This window comes from Hyaena hyaena, unplaced genomic scaffold, assembly GCF_003009895.1.
Source record: "Hyaena hyaena isolate Hyena2069 unplaced genomic scaffold, ASM300989v1 scaffold_912, whole genome shotgun sequence".
In the NCBI taxonomy this organism is placed as follows: domain Eukaryota; kingdom Metazoa; phylum Chordata; class Mammalia; order Carnivora; family Hyaenidae; genus Hyaena; species Hyaena hyaena.
Genome location: NW_024081543.1, coordinates 697,201 through 710,748, shown reverse-complemented (window position 1 = coordinate 710,748; position 13,548 = coordinate 697,201).

Here is a 13,548-nt window from a genome sequence, read left to right as displayed (position 1 = left end):
AACCATGAGAGACTCTTGAATGCTGACAAAAACTGAGGACTGATGGGTGTGGGGGGGAGGGAGGGTGGGCAGGGAGGAGGACACTTGTGAGAATGAGTACTGGGTGTTATGTGGAAACTAATTTGACAATAAACTATTTGTAAAAAAAAAAAAAAGTTGAGCATAAAAAAAAGTGTATGTGTTCACATATGACATTTGGGACATAGCTATAAAAGTATTTCTTGCCCTTTGGATATTCAAACTTAACAGATTACCCTGTATTTTATCTGTCTGTCCTACTTCGACCAAAGGCAAGCTACTTGTGACAGATTACCCATAAGAGGTGGTCTTGGAGCCTATCCAAAAGCGTTCTAAGAGGGCTGAGCAGATTCAATAAAATGACACTGAAAACATCATTGGATATCTAGCCACTGACTGACCCAGGGGTAAGAAACTCATGAGAATTGACCCTCCTTCCTTGTCAATCAAACATCTATAAGACAAAGGCATACAATAATATGAATAGAAATGATTGGTTCTCTGGATATCCATGAAGATGGAGAGTAAACTTTAAATATCTGAGACAGTTGCCAAGATCAGAGGACATCACAATTTAATCTTCATGTGCCAGTTAGAAACATAGAACTTTCCTCTCCTCTAATCTAAGCCTGGCTAGAGAAGTAGAGGTACTTAATAGAAGAAGAAGAGTCTTCCTTCCTGAGCCTACCGACCTCCAAACTATACTATGTCTGAGCTTGGGAGGCTCATTGTAACCTAAATCAAAGTCTATGAATTCATAATTAGAAAAAGGGAAGTTTAAAGGTTACCAAATTCATGTTTTGTAAAGTATTACCAAGATTTTATAAACTGAAATTACTTGAAAATAGAAAATTAGAAAATAATACAGAAAGTAAGAAATAAAGTTTTTTGACCATCTGTATTTTTACCCATGGGGCAAAAGAAAATAGAGCTCACTCCAAAAAGATTTAAGGAGTATGAGAGAAAAAAATATATGGTGACCATCTGATTAAATCTCTTGAAATATGTTTTTTCAACAAGATGGTGCATATAGATAAAGGATGGACAATATACTAGTATCCATCATCTTATCTTTTTCCACTCTCTCTTTTTATCCCCTCAGACCTATGTCTCCTCATTCTCTCAGTAGGGCAAAGGGTGAGTGAGAGGGCAGGACTGCACACAAGAATGAAACAAAGCAGGACACCTGGGTGACTCAGTCAATTAAGCTTCCAACTCTTGATTTTGGCTCAGGTCATGATCTTGCAGTTCATGAGTTTAAGTCCTGCACTATGCTCTATGCAGACAGTGCTAAACCTGCTTTGAATTCTCTCTCTATTCCTCTCTCTCTGACCCTCCTCATGGTCTCTCTCAAAATAAATAAAATTTTTAAAAAATTTTAAAAAATTTAAAAAAATAAAAATTTTAAAAATTTTAAAATAGAGTGAAACAAAGCATCACAGCAACTATTGGCTGATGTATAAGTTTAGCTCCAAATCTTATTGTTACAAAATCGATTCCAATATGTATGCATGACTAGTAGATGAATTTTCTCTAAGTTGGTAAGTATGTCTGTTTTTTTCTTTATTTTTGTGAAAGAGCAAGCACAAGCAATGGAGGGGCAGAGAGGGAGAGGGAGACACAGAATCTGAAGCAGGTTCCAGGCTCCAAGTGGTTAGCATAGAGCCCAATGCAGAGCTCGAACCCGCCAAACGTGAGATTATGACCTGAGCCCCAAAGTTGGATGCTTTAACTGACTGAGCCACCCGAGCACTCTGGTAGGTATGTCTTAATATAATCAGGGTTCTGACATATATATATATATATATATATATATATTAGAAATAATTGATTTTTCTAATGTATGCTATATACTGTGATTTGCATTAGAGCAATGGCTATAGTTTTACAGCAGAATTCTACTGAGTCATGTATGAAGTCAGCACTTTATTCTAATTATAAGAGAAAAATGTAATATGTCATTTTGTTCAACCAACATATAGGGTAGTAGAACACAAAACAGAAATCATGGGTTTTTATTTTTTATTTTTGCATTTTTAGATAAAGTTTCATTTTCCCACTGACCTTATATATCAAAGTTAAGTAAAACCATACATAGTGGTTTCAAAGACACAAAAGCCATACTATATATAGATACATAAATGAAGATTCTCATTGGACTAATGATTAATCTACTGCATTCCAGAGAAACAAAAGCTTCTTTTCAAATAGATAAACCGAGACAAGGTTGATTGTAAACTGCAATTACTTATTCTTCAAATATTTCTTCAGATAAAATTCTTTAGGTAAAACTGCTTCAGACAATGCCCCCTCTTAGGACACAGAGCTATATTTGCCGAGCAATGGTGTCTATACTGCTAAAATATCACTCATCACACTGGGTTAGCCTTAACTGCACACAATGTTTTTAATAGGAGTTGGAAATAGTTTTAAAGCTCAGGGGATGTGTGATTTGCATCTTTTTTAAATCTTTAAAAAAATTTTTTTTCTTAATGTTTATTTATTTTGAAGGAGAGAGAGAGAGACAGAGCAAGAGTGAGGGAGGGGCAGAGAGAGCGGGAGACACAGAATCCAAAGAAGGCTCCAGGCTCTGAGCTGTCAGCACAGACCTGGACACGGGGATTGAACCCACAAGCTGTGAGATCATGATCTGAGATGAAGTCCAAAGCTTAACCGACAGAGCCACCCAGGTTCCCCTTGATTTGCATATTAAAGGATGAATAGGCATCATCCAGGTGGCATAAAGGAAGTGTATTTAGGGAGAGGGAACAAAAATTGAGAGACACAAGAGTATTAAAGGAAAGAGTTGATCAGGGACAGTCAAGATGCTTATTGTGGTTGGAAGACAGACTACCTTGCCAGGTGGGCAGGAGGATGAGATAATTCGTGGTCACACTGGGAAGGACTTTCGTGAAGGGTAACTTCAAACATGGTGCAAAGCCCAGTGAAGGTTTCAGAAGAATACATGGCTAAATTTGTTTTAATAATACTATGCTATTTTTATAGGAGAAAATGCCAAATATTGACAAGTAGTGTCCTTTATCTTCTAGGGAATTGTTTGGTCAGTGCTATATTTTATTTATTTATTTTTATTTACTTTTATTTATTTTATAGAGAGATTGAGAGAGAGCTCGCCATGCACAATGGACAGAGAGAGAAGAGAGAATCTTAAGCAGGCTTCATGTTCAGTGTGGATCCCAGCGGGGTCTTGATCTCACAACCATGAGATCATGACCTGAGCCAAAGTCATGAGTCAGGTAGGTGCTCACCAAACTGAGCAACCCAGGCGCCCCTCAATGCTGTATTTTAAAAGATAACACAACTACATAATACATATGTAGTACAGACAACACAAACAACTTTGAGCTGCATTTATCAGGCATTTCTGTTTTCTGTTCACCCCTACTGACTTCTGAGATTGTGACTCTTACTAAAAGTGAACTAGAATGGAGGTAGAGATGGGGCGCCTGGGTGGCTTAGTCGGTTAAGCGTCCGACTTTCGCTTAGGTCATGATCTCGCGGTTCGTGGGTTCGAGCCCCGCGTCGGGCTCTGTGCTGACTGCCAGCTCAGAGCCTGGAGCCTGTTTCAGTCTGTGACTCCCTCTCTCTCTGACCCTCCCCTGCTCACGCTGTCTCTCTCTCTCTCCTAGAAATAAATAAAACATTAAAAAAAAAAAAAAGAATGGAGGTAGAGATTAATATAAATCTCAGCTACTCTACTTGATTAGCTGTAAGACCTTTAGTTTCCCTATTTATAGATGGGGGTAAAAATATTACCTACTCTATGGTGTTGCTCTCAGAATTAAATGGTATAATGCATGAAAATGACAGCATGGAGACTGGCAAGTAAGTACTGAATAAATGATATATACTATTAACATGAATAGATCAGTTAGGAAATTTGTCAAAATACTCAATGCCAGAGATGCTAAGGGCTTAGGAAGTGGGGGAAAATTAAGTATAGAGATATTTACAAAATTACAATGGATAGAATTCTATTTGTAGGGGCGCCTGGGTGGCTTAGTTGGTTAAGCGTCCGACTTTCGCTGAGGTCATGATCTTGCGTTTTGTGGGTTCGAGTCCCGCGTCGGGCTCTGTGCTGACTGCCAGCACAGAGCCTGGAGCCTGTTTCAGAGTCTGTGACTCCCTCTCTCTCTGACCCTCCCCTGCTCACGCTGTCTCTCTCTCTCCTAGAAATAAATAAAAATATTTAAGAAAAAAGAATTCTATTTGTATATGAAACTAAGAACAAAAAAAAAAAACCCACATTAAATTTTAGATTTTTTTTTTTTGTGATCCAAACACTACAGTGGTGAATTGGTAATCAGTCAAGTTGATATCTTCTAGAAGAGGATCTTCTTATGCTCTGTCAAATAATAAAATATAAGTAGCTCTTCCTCTCTGTTAATACTCAAGGCTCTCTTTGACTGTCTGTATGATATAATGACCTTCACTCTACCTATGAGAACCATGGATATATTTGGGTTGAAATCCTGTAGTAGAAACCTCTAAAGTTTAGGTGTAGGATGAAGCATTTCCTGCTGCCTAGGTTCTCATTTAAGTCTGCTGTGCTTGGTCAAAGTTATCTTGGATAAGAGCAAAACCCCTCAACAAAAATCCCAGACCCCCAGCTCGTGCTTCTTCAGTGCTATTCTGATGCTAAGGGTGCTGGACAGTGAGGGGACTGAAAGGTGACTGCCTCCCTGACCCACTTGGGCTTCTCAGCCCTACAAAGACTATCAACTGCCTACGGGGTTTCAACTGCCTTTTGTGAAAGTAGCATAATTAACTTCCATTTTTTATTTTTTCCAGGAAACATGAGAACGTTAGAAGAATTTCACAGCCCAGATACCTATTAAATTAGCACCAAACTCCCACTCCTGTTCTATGAATAGAAAACAAGTAAATAGCTTTGAAATCAGTCTATTCTGCAATGTAGAAAAGGGAAACAAATGCTGTCATTTAGATGTTTCCGTACAATTCCTAACCACACAGAAGAGAAGTGGAGTGGAGAGCTGTACATGATGATGGATGATAATCATGTTTTGGTTCCCCAGGAACCAACCTTCAGATGTAGACTCCCAGATGTCGTCATATAAATAAAGTATTTAAAGTAAAAGAGGACACTTTATGCAGTATCTGACTAAGACATTACAAGATACAAAGGGCTACCAAATTGGGAGAAACAAAGTATCAGTTTTAAGGCGGGAAGCTGTTTCAGAATTTATAATTTTCTCAAATGTCTGAATAAATCTTAGGATGACATATAATGGGGAAACTGTACGACTGTTTACACTCACCTAAGGAAGAGTAAGTATCCAATGACTCAGATACGTTTAGATAATAAAGAACGTAAAACTGAAATATGAGAATTTCTCCCTCAATTACATGTTTTTGCTTCTCAAAATCTTTAAGATGATTCATATTTTCAATTAATTTTATGGATGAATAATTATAGTTATTTCAGGGTTATTATACTTGTAATTCATGTGGGTGTGGATATTTTTATGTCATAACCACTGAAGACATTATTAGTCAATCACTGTATTCATTCAGACAGAAGCTATTATAGCCTCAGAATCCAGTTCATCAGAGAGCAGCTAGCTACCCCTACCAACGAACCCGAGTTGGTTCCATAGGGAAAACACAGTTACCAGTCCATTCTACAGTTTGTCAACTCTAGGAGAAGATAGAGAGGTTAGCATTCTCTATATGGGCAAAATTTCTACGGGAGCCATGCAGTGTTCCTGAGTTCCAATTCTCTGAGGCCTAAGATACGTTTCCCATCAGTTCAGCATCCTGCATAACCTCGGTACCGAAATTCACAGCATGACTTTGAGAAAGTATTGATCCCATGACTCCTGTTGTCAGGGGCACTACAGCCTGATACCATGTACTCTCACACTTGTTCGCACATTATGGGAATGCTGAATGGTTATTACACATAAAAAGAAAGAGCCAAAGTAACGTTTATGCTGGAAACAGGAGGGGATCATCCAACTGAAAGTAGAAAGGAAAGCTATCCAATTATCAATCTTTAATGAAGAGAGAAGCATAACAGGAATATCTGGAGAAAAAAAATTAAGAGGAAGGTCATATTTTCAGGAATTTGTAGCAGAGAGACTAGGTTATGCTTTATATAAATGTTGAAAGAATTATTAGATCGATACTTAGAAATGTTTGCATAATTTCAGGAAATTTGCCCTTAAAAAGGTAGCTTTATGACAGTAAAACTGGAAAAAGGAATAAACTCATAATCTTCATCCAGTTTAATATTTTCTTAATTCTGACTTTTTAGCTCACCACTGAACCTTAGTTCACTTGGAAATGAGGCTATTCTTCATGTGCATACGAATGTCATCAGGAAAGATGACTTAGTTTTTTAAGTTTTCTAACAAATTGCTACAGACTCAGCAGGTTAAAGCAACACAAATGGATTATATCAAGGATTCCGCATTAGGAGTCTAGGTATGGGTTAGCTGGATTATCTGCTCAGGGTCTCACTAGGCTGTGATGAAGACCTAGATATCAACCAGCAAACATGTGAGGTTTGGAGTCCTCTTCCAAGCTCCCTCACTGGTGGAATTCATCTCCTTGCCCCTGTATGACCAAGGTCACTGTTTTCTTGCTAGTTGTAGTCAGAGACCACTGTTAGCTCCCAAAGGCTCCCCCAGTTCCTTACCATATGGGCCCTATAGACAGTTAACAGATGAATGTTTGCTTTCCATCAGAGGTATCTTTTCTGATTTCCTCTGCAACTAGTCAGAGAGAGCTCTTTACTTAAGGAGTTCACCTGATTAGGTCAGGCTGCACCAGAATGGTCTTCCCTATGCCAGAGAACATCATATCATTAAAAATAAATAAAAGTGCTATCTGTCACATGCACTGGTTCTGCCCTCACTGAATTTACCCAGGCTGTATATACCAGGGAGCAGGAGTCATGAGGAGCATATAAGCATCTTCCTAGCACCGTGACCAGGATAATTGAAGGAATGATTAAATGAACATATAATAATATTTGCAAAAATGGCCATCAGCTGCTAGAACTGATAGCAGCAACTTTTAGTTTCTGGAAATACTGACTGTTGCTATTTAGTCTATCAGGCATCTATGAACTTAGATCAATTGCTCTCCCTTAGTCCCAATATTCTTATTTGTCAGCTTGGGATTTGACAATGCCTATCTCAGAGTTTTCCCAGCAACAAACACAAGGTTTTCTTTAAGGATTTCATAACACATAAAGAATAAAATAAATGTGAGTCATTGTTATTATAATTATTAAATATTGTTGAAGCCAAAACAGCTATATGTTTTGTCTTATTTTAATCTAATTATGGAAATGCATAGATTTAACATTTAATTTAAGGAATGTTGTGATATTTGATTTTCTGTAGGTTTCTTTTCTCTCTCTTTTTTTAAATTTTAGTGACAAAATGCCTGTGCTGTCAGATTTAGTACAGGATTTTCCAGGAGCAGCATTAGTACATCAAAGAATGCTCTTCTTTAAATAATTCAGCTAATTAAATTAAGTCAGAGCACCTTTCAGTGTCTGGAGCTTTTTGGATACCACTTCAGCTTATTGTAATTAAGTCTCCCAAAGAACTTCTCCAAAATACACAGAGAATGAATGAAATACAGAGTCTGTATGCATATTAATTTTTATGACATTAGGAAAATAGGACAAAGAGACTAAGCACAGGAGTAAAGACTTTTGATAAACTGTAAAGAAAGTGCCTTTTTTTATTATCAAAAAGCATTTGACTATAAACATGAAAAGCAAAAGTAAAACAAATACTTAGAGCCTATTTTAGCTGCTGTCCATGTGGCTAGAATTAGGGCTGACATACATGCATTGCCTCTCCAAAGGATAAGAAAGAGGGAAGTAGGTCCAGAACACTACAGAGCAAATATTAATCAGTAAAATGGAGTCTCACTGAACCAGTATTGCCTGAGGATAAAATATAACATTAGAAAGATCCAGAAATCCTAAAGGAGGTTTATCCACTAGAATAGCCAAAGTACATAATTCTTAAATTTTACAAAGTAGTGACAATATTAAATGTAGTTTCTGAAATCTCACTTAAAATTCTTTTATATCCATTAAATTACAATAGCAATATCCAAAATTAGATGAAACACCCCATCAATTTAGGGAAACCTTGTCTTATTTTTTACCTAAGCTCTATCTTAGAAATTGAATCCAAAAAACCAACAATCAAAATCCTGCAATTAAATTATTACATGAGCTTTCAAAATCCACAGTTGCAGTGACTTCTCATAAAAAAAATGTTAAAAATGTAAATTATTGTCTGGTAACCAACATCAATTCATTTGCATTGGTGTCTTGTAAGAGTAGGTACTAAGGAAAGTTAGATGGATTTTTTTTAGCCTTTCAGACTATTTTAATTATGTAAACATTTTTTGACAAAGAACAATAAATTTTATACCTGCTCCAGTTATAAAATTTGAAGCATTTATCATCTTTATTCCCCAATGAATAATAACTTTGCTACTAAAACTGATTTAAAATTTACCTAAATAAAACAAAGTGCTGATTGATACAAAAGGAGCTTTTTGTTAGTTTCTTCTATCAGTTGACCTTAAATCTTAATAAGCAGAGAGGGATGGAGAGAGCGAGTGAGCTATAATTGTGGATGGAGTAAGAGGAAAGACTAAAACTATACCTTGAATTTATGTTGTCTTAGTATTTTTTTTATGAATTTTTATTTATTTATTTTTGAGAGAAAGAGAGAGAGAACACAAGGGGGCAGGCAGAGGGAAAGGGGGACAGAGGATCTGAAGTGGGCTCTGCACAGACAGCAGAGAGCCCAATATGGGGCTTGACCCCGCGAACCATGAGATAATGACCTGAGCCAAAGGCAGCCACTTAACCAACTGAGCCACTCAAGCACCCCTATGTTGTCTTAATATTAAAAGTCTAACAGTTATGTAGTTTTTATAAATAAAAAGTACATGATAAAAGATAATTTCCATAAGTTAGAGGCAGATGGGGTTAGAGAAAAGAATAAGAAAGATTGTCAAAGACCTCCAAAAAAATATCATATAATTACTTCAAGAGACATAACATTTTTAATATGGTACTTCTTGTAAGTTTCTCTTAGATTTTCAAAGGTCATGATCAATGCAATACTTTCATAATAGTATTTATAGTTATGAGAACAAGGTTTCATTAATGTTTCACCAAACATACCTCTATAGTCTTTGTATACCAGGTGTAGTGCTCAATAAATTAGAAGCTGTAGATATTAATAGTAATTATTGTGATGTTTTTATTCTAAGAACTCCACAAGCTAGTCAAAAACGGTCTCCCCAAGTATCCCCACTTTAAGGAACTTTACACGAAAAGTCACAAGATGGTCCTTAAAGAAGAATTTATATGTTCAATGGTTTGAATGTGATTCAGTGTTTATCAATTTACAGATAGATCATGATGCATACCTAATCCACTTATCTATTAAGGAAGTCACTGTGTATTGTCAATAAATGTAAATGATGTCTGAAGCTCTTCACATTTCCATATTTAACTTTACATTTATCATGCAAGCCATACCTCCATATGGTCTTCCATGCCCAGGATTTTCTCTAGAAAAAAGTGGAATTTGTTCATTAAGCCAAGTTAAGTAAAGCTGTCCTATGATAACTAACTTCTGTCTATAACATATTTTGTACAAACCAAACTGTGGACAATAGAAAACCTTAAATTATGCTTTCATGTTTCATTCCTGTTCATGAATTCTCTACACAGATCTAAGGAAAGCAAGCCATACCTCCATATGGTCTGCCATGCCCAGGATTTTCTCTAGAAAAAAGTGGAATTTGTTCATTAAACCAAGTTAAGTAAAGGTGTCCTATGATAACTAAGCTCTGTCTATAAAATATTTTGTACAAACCAAACTGTGGACAATAGAAAACCTTAAATTATCCTTTCATGTTTCATTCCTGTTCATGAATTCTCTACACAGATCTAAGGAAAAGTATTTAACAATGTCAAGCAGTGGTGGAGGCTTTTATTCAAGGGGATTTTTACATTAAATGGTTTCTAAGATTTCACATTCTTGAGATGCCCATGGGCCTACACCAGAAATTGTATTAATCTATAAAGTCAAGAGAGGTAGTTTCAGGGCACATTCCATCTTTCAGCACTTTGTGCTCAAAACATCCTGGGACTGATTTGATGAGGAAAGGGGTTAGGGCTGGGGAAATTGGTAAATAAACAGTTCTTCTCAACATATGGAGGCAGCCAACCTACAAAGTGGCAGAGGATATGGAAACTCATTTATACTGGGGAAATAAACAATATTTTTTAGGCAGGTTTCACCATTGAATTGGAAGATAGAAAATTCCTTGGATCATATCCTACCCTGATGCCTATAAAGAAAAGGACAAAAAAAAAAAAAAAGTAACATAGCAACCAACAGAGAAAAGTTATACAATCTCCTATGATACACATTAAAGATGATGACCAGAAGGATAACAATATGTAGAAATACAGCAAAGAGTGATTTCATAGAAGTTTTACATAAGAGTTGACAAAATTCTGACAATTCTCATAATGCCCCTTGCTAACAAGACTAAATGAAAGCCAAATAGTTAAACACTAAATTGGAGAAATTATCCATATCAATCCTCCCAGAAAAATAATATAATAATATCACCTTTCAGGTAGATAGGAATTTTCAAAAAATCTTTCAAACAGAGAATATTGTTTCAACTGGATTATCCTGCCGAATTCTCCATTTCCCTGGTCACACAAGAGTAGCTATAACACAAGAAATAGCAGATTCTCAATCTGTAGCTTTGCTCAAACCTCCTTTTTCTGACATATTTTCATTGAATGACTAATCATGACTCTGTTTCCACTGGTCGGAGGTCAGCTCTCTTTCTCTCTGTGAACTATACCATGAGATCCTGATATATTGAAAGGAAGGAAGAAAAAAACATAAAGAAACACTCCAGAAAAAATATCACACAATAGAAGGTAAAGCCTTTGGATCATTCCATGCTTTATAACTAGCTAATATGAATACAAATGCCATAAAACAAAAGCTCAAACTATAGTTAAGAAAGCAACATTAGATAAAAAGGAAGATTTGAGAAAAATGGTATGTTTTAAAGGCAAATAGCATCATTATAACACCTACATATAAGTTAGAAATATTAAAAACAGAATAAATGGGGCACCTGGGTGGCTCAGTTGGGTGAGCATCCTACTTCGGCTTAGATTATGATCTCACGCTTTGTGGGTTCGAGCCCGGCATCGGGCTCTGTGCTGACAGCTCAGAGTCTGGAGACTGCTTCAAGTTCTGTATCTTGCTCTCTCTCTGAACCTTCCCTGCTCTCTCTCTCTCTCTCAGAAATAAATTAAAACATAAAAAAAATTAAAGAAACAATAAATCGGTCTAAAAATCGATTTATTTATTATTAACTTTTAGATGTAGTGAAAGCAAATTAAAGTCATAAGGAGATTCAAGTATGTGAATTCAGACTACTGGAAATAGAAAAGAACCAAAATGATCCAATATAAGAATAACTGGTTCATGCAATAGAAAACCAAACAAAACTGGAATAGATTAGATAGGGATTTTTTTTTAATGAAGGACGGCTTTAATCATCATATCATAGAGCATATCATATGTTAGAAAAATCTGATGCAAAAGTTTTCAACACCAATACCAAGTTTATATGACTTAAGCAGCTGAGCTTCAACAACAAAGAAATGATGCATCCTACCCCCCTCCAAATAAAATTAAAAAAGGAAAATTCATTCTGCTAAAAGACCTTATGATTTCAATATTACAATGTAATCAGCAAGCTTAATTAATCTAGAACAAATGCATAAAAAGCCTATTTTTGTATGGTCATATACCGCAAAAGATACAAATTAAATCATGCAGTGTCTAGTCACCAGCATGCCATATGTTTTCCGGATATCTGTGTTTAAGTTGGTCAATATTATATGCAAAAATATCACTGGTTTAAATTCTTTTAAGAAACATTAACAAAAGAAAGAGCCACTTGGATGGCACCATCCCCTAAAAACTAAAAAGTTTATTTCTGAAGACATCATAAAGTTAACTTTGAATATATTTACTTGGGTATGTTGTTCTATTTATGTCAATAATTTTTGTGATTAAAAATAAACTAGTGATATTTCTAGATGCATGGATATTTCCCTAAATTGTTAGATGCCTGTCATTCTTTTGACTATGGCTTGTATAGCCACCTTGATAGTCATCTTCAAGGCATATATGTTGTAATGTTGAATTTGTAACATTGACTCCAACTCTACTTTCTGTTTGAGGAAGGGCAGATGTCAGAGAACTAACATATAAGCAAATATATGCCATATATTTTGCATATATAAATCCATTTAATATTAATAGTAGTTCTGGAAAGAGAAGACCTCAGCATCTCCATTTGGCAGTTGAAAACTAGGAAATTCCGGGATATACAGTTATTAGTGTTGGAGCCAAGTTTCTGCAGCCCCTCCCCCCAACCATCATCACACACATACTGTGGCATCTCAAAACTCTTGAGGTCCCTCTTGCAGTGGATGATTTATGCATCCTGACCTCAACAGATACTCAGATGTCTCCAATTTCTTCTGTATGGTTTCTTATTTCTGGTGATATGCATTTATTTATTCTGTAAATTCCCAAATGTCAGAGGGCGTATCTTCTACTTCCTATAAAACTCGTGACACCTTGCAATAGATTGATCAATAATATGCTTCTAATAGTCAGATAGTGAGTATTAACATAAATGTTCTTTTTCTTTGCACATATGGGTCAAACTTTCTGCAGCCTCATTTTCACATTCCATCTGAGTGCATATGTCATTAGAACAACCCATTGACATAATGTGGAATGTCTGTTCCTTTGTGTGGACAGATGGAGGGCTCCATCCAGACAACTGTGCAAACATTTAACAGTAACATAAAATAAACTCTTAACATTATATATGAACACTGAAATCAGTATATTTTGTGAAGTGGTGAGTGAAAGAGAAGTTCAAGAACATGAATATTTAGGTATTTAGGCAGAGAAATAAAGGGCTGGTTTAGATGTAGGGCTGTTCTAATTTATCATTGACCAGTGGTGGGGTGGGGGGGATGGAACAGGATTCTAGAAGCTGCTTAAGTTAAGGAGATGGAATGTGTACCGGTAACAGTATGGCTTGGGAGAAGACTCACAAAGGAGGAATAGATGATGGCTTGAGAAAAACCATCGTTGTGATGGCCTGACAATTTTGGCTTAAAAATTGTGTATCGATGAAGTAGGAGTTAGGAGAGGAAGGGGAAAGGTGTTGTAGTACCTTCTGAGGTCCACAACACAAAATGCAGAGTATGTGAGGTTCAGAAGTCAAGAGAGAGTAGCAAAATTGGAAATGCTGACAGTTTCTGCACCCTGACCACCTGTCTCTGCAAAAGCAACCATGTATTCATCCTTTAATCAACATCAGTTAGCACCTTAGCAAGAGGAATGGAAAAACTGAACTCTAAGGCATGGA